This window comes from Poecilia latipinna, unplaced genomic scaffold, assembly GCF_001443285.1.
Source record: "Poecilia latipinna isolate Pla-1442-1.1 unplaced genomic scaffold, P_latipinna-1.0 Scaffold3275, whole genome shotgun sequence".
NCBI lineage: Eukaryota > Metazoa > Chordata > Actinopteri > Cyprinodontiformes > Poeciliidae > Poecilia > Poecilia latipinna.
Window position 1 is genome coordinate 48,774 of NW_015115891.1, and position 4,505 is coordinate 53,278.

Here is a 4,505-nt window from a genome sequence, read left to right on the forward strand (position 1 = left end):
AAATGTGTCTTTCTCATCATCATCGTCAGTTTCACCAGGATAAAAACTCCTTGAGATTAAAAATCTATTTTTCAGTAATCCAGACAAGTTGCAGCAGAATTACAAGAGATAAGGCAACTTTCAGCCGTAGACAATTCAAAGTGGTTGTACAAAAAAAGTCAAATAAAAAAATTAATAAGTAAAGTAAATAAGTAACAAGTAAAAAGAAAAAAGTTTCCATTGTGTGTTGATCCAAGTAATTTATAGGAAGACCTGCAGCCGTCATAATGTAACTAAAGAAAAAAAAATCATATTAGAAATAATTATTCATGTGTCAAACTTACATTCCCACCACAACATAGACTGGTTCAGGACGGAGCAGGAAAGAGAATCTAAGAAGATCTGAGTTTTTTGCTTTATTGGCTATTCACACTTTATTTAGTTTCACACAAAAATACGAAATATTATCTTTGCATCGCCAACATAAATAGTAATGGGAAAAATCTATAGCAGAAGAAACTAAAATAATAATTTACGTAGATTTTCTTCATGCTGAAAGAAAACATGTCGTGTTTATCATCTTAAAGAGTTTGTTCTTTTCAGCCAGAAAGAAGTAAGTTATAGTATTTTAACTTGAGTAAACTTCTGACTGATCAACTTTTACTTGTATCTGACTAAACTTTGTCCATCTATACATCACCCACCGCTGGAGCTCCACCAAGGACCAGCGATAACGCAGCCTGCTGAATGTGACGAGTCGCCAATCAGAGAGAGACGTGAGTCCAGGACATCAGAGACCAAACATGCTCTACCAACCATCACCACGGCTTCAGGCGGCCATGTTTGTTTACTCTGAACTCACATTTAGTCTTGGGAGGTTTTATTTCCTGTGTAACGTCTGTATCTGATCATCTTGGTTCTCATTTTCATAAAATCTACAAAAACATTCCAGTTTCTCTGCTTTACTTCCTATTACTGTTTCTGGGATCACAGTCAGTCCTGCTCCTGAAGCTGGAAGCATAAAACTTTATGTTTCATGTTGTGAATCACAGCAGTTTATGGTAACAACCCAAAGATCATCTTCTGACATTCACGGTGCTCAATGCATGAATAAACATCGTTTTGTTCTAGAAAAAAATCTGTTGTAATTTTCTAATACATGTGTTTGTGCATTTGTTACATATTTAATTTATGATGACATCACACCTTATGACGCAACTAGACTACACTTTAAATTAATTTATACATTCATTATTGTGTATTTGAAATCTAAAATGTTTCCATAATTTTAATTTGACTGTCTTGAAAGAAATGGAACATTTATTTTGTTATTTCATTTGTTCATATAATTTCTTGAAAATGTAAACCTACCCCAGGAATAACAGCTGATGATGATGTTATTGTAAATCCAAAAAATTTTCTGATTGTTTTATGCTCCATGAAAATTTTTATTTTATATCAGTAAACTTTGTTTGAGTTCAAACTGTAACACAGTGTTGAGTCTGCTGCCCCCTGCTGGCCAGGAGCCTGAACTCACCACTGCTGCGTTTCCTGCCTTTTTCCACGTTTTCTCAGCCGCTTTGTTTCATTTCTCAGATCAGGATGAATTTATCAACTGGCTCAACTTCCATCTCATTATGTCACTTTTAAAAATCTGCTTTCATTTCATGAACAAGAGGTAAATAATTTGGTAGCACCTGCTGTTTCCTTCATGATCAGTTGCTTTTGTCATGTTGATCAAAACGTTTAAATGATTTTAACTCTTTATTCTGTGATCCAGCAGCAGGTCCAGGGATTAATAAGCATTCAGACTGAAAACAGCAAAGATCTAAAATTCAGCTGCAACCAAATCAAGTTTTCCTGAAGAGATTCAGGTGATACATTTCAGGAGTTTAATAAATTATTATTCTATGCAGAAAGAGCGAAACATCTTCTGGTTCTGAGGAACAACAGCAGGAAGAATCCTGGAGGAGAAAGCAGAGACAAATACTATTTATTTATTCATACATCCATTTTCTGAACACCCTTGTCCCTCAGTGGGGTCAGGAGGGTTGCTGGTGCCTCTCCAGATAACGTTTCGGGCGAGAGGCGGGGTCACCCTGGACAGGTCGCCAGTCTGTCGCAGTCATTTATTTATTTATCTTTTACAAAGTAAAAAGAGAAAGAAAAAAACAAAGAAGCTAATGATGATGCTCTCTGCAGGCTGCTTTAAATAATTTGCTGGACAAAAATCAGGTTGAAGTTACAAGATCTTCTGATTTTCTCTCCCACTGATAACACACCTCTAAATCTCCTCACATCAGATAAAAACTTTAATTATTCCCACATTAGATGACTGTTAAACCTCACATTCTCATCCTCATGTACAATTATTTATTCATTTTTAATATCAAATAGATTTTTCATCTTGAGGTCAGAACCGACCCGAGTTCAGTCAGTCAGAAACTTTAAACTTTAATAATTATATCTGGACTCAGATGAACTGCAAACGTTCCTGAACAAGAAGACGAGATGCAGGACGATGTTTGATTTAAACTTTATTTATGATCATAAACACCAGTAACAGATATTACATCATCACCCAACTAATCATATAGAGATTAAAACTAACAACACAGAATATCTAAGTCTGAAATATAGGAAATATTAAAAATACACATTGGAGTTAAATGAAACAATCCACATATTATATATGATTAATGAAATTAACATTTCTGAAATTAAAATATCCCTTCTTATCATGAATCCTTAATATTTATTTGTTTGACCCAATTTTGTATTATGATAAAAATTAATATCATCAGATTAAAATAAACTTTAACAGTCATCCCTAAACCCATAAACAATCTCCAATACCTGATCTAAATCATATTTATGCTTTAAACTCAGCAAATTACAGAAACTACAGAACCAGAGGGATTGTGGGTAATGTAGGCCTGCAGGTCTGATGGCAGTAAAGACCTGATGAAGATCTGCTGGTGGTTCAGGCTGCAGTGGATAAACATGGAGCTCATTAATAAACGATGATGAGGAAAAACTTTAGTTCTGTGATATAAAATGTTCAGAGTGAGTAAATTTACAGGAGGTTACAGAAACTGATTCTTTATAACATTAATTCAAAAACCCAAAATAAAACCCAACAGTTTCATCTTTCAGAAAACAAAAAGTTAAAATTCTGTAAATGTGGTATTTGTCCACATGGAAACATCAGAAACAATCAACACAATTAGTTTCTTATGACAGTGGCAGAAATTCACTGCTGCAGAAAAACTGACCAGACATCAGAGGAAACTTAACCACATTATCAACTCTCTCTTATATTCAGATTTGCTACTGCAGTTGAGATTTCATCTTCTTCAGGGAGATTCGGCTCGTCAGCAGAGGTGAATGTGACATAAAAGCGTTTATGTTCGTTCTGCTCTCGAACAGAGGACCTGATTTTCAGGCGGTCAGCTGGAACGTTGGTGTAGATGTGATCCATACATGATCCAGGATTTCCCTCAATGCCTGTTTCACTAACAATCTGCCTTAAACCACTCGATCTGGCTGCATTTTCTAATCTTTTCCTATCACGAGAGGATTTAAACCAGTTAATGTTGAAGGTACCCACCAGGAAAATGTCTTTGTCTCTTTCTGTTGACAGCTCTCCGATTATGTTACAGATTTCTTCCAAATACTCCAACGGTCTGTCTTGAACTCTGAAGCAGCAGCCCACTAAAACGGGTTTCTTTTGTGGAAGACTGAGCTCAACCCAAATTATTTCAATGTTTGGGTTCTTACGCTCACGGAAAGGTGTGTATGTTAGGTTTTCCTTAACGTAGATAGCGACACCACCACCAGGGTGTGGTTTCTTTCCAGGTTTAACTGCTGCTCTTGGTTTTGTTCTGTCTTTCCTTTCCGGTGGATGAAAACCAACTATATTTATATTTTCCATAGATTGGCTGTCCAGCCTAGTCCCACATAGAGCCATAACATCTATCTTCTCTCTTTCAGTTAACTGTCTAACCTCCTCAATGTTGTTGCTAAGACTGTTTACGTTCCAAAAGCCAATAGTTAACTGATCTTTATGCACAGCTGATGTTGGAGTTGCCATGGTGATGACCCTCTGTGACCTCTCTGTTGTTCTCCAGACCTTAAAGACACAGAAACACTCAGACATTAAACCAACTTCCTGCTGAAGCTGATATCAGATTAAATCCACCTGCAGTTTGATATAAAATCTGTTAAATATTAAATATTTACAGTCTGATCCTCCTGGATCCTTCAGATCAGCTTCTGACCTTTGACCTTCAGGATGGAGGAACCTCTGACCTCTGGGTCTCCGTCTCTGTTTCCTCAGGAACAAACTGGTTTGATGTGGATCAGCTCAGACTGGTTCTACTGGGTCTGACTGGGAGGAAGTGATGATGATGAAGAAGAAGAGCTGCTGGAAAACAACACAGTTTACAGCAAACTTGATGTTTAATGATGTTTAATTAATGTTTAATTAATGTTTAATTAATGTTTAATGATGTTTAATTAATGTT

At 36.2% G+C, this 4,505-nt stretch overlaps 1 long non-coding RNA gene across 1 annotated transcript; it reads right to left on the reverse strand.

The window, feature by feature from the left end:
* Window positions 1–2,498: 2,498 nt before the first annotated feature.
* LOC106940548 (uncharacterized) lies at window positions 2,499–4,424 on the reverse strand. The gene is made up of 2 exons (XR_001423130.1): window positions 4,222–4,424; window positions 2,499–4,111 (listed from the first exon to the last, which is right to left on the reverse strand). It is a non-coding gene; the product is annotated as an uncharacterized LOC106940548 (long non-coding RNA).
* Window positions 4,425–4,505: the final 81 nt, after the last annotated feature.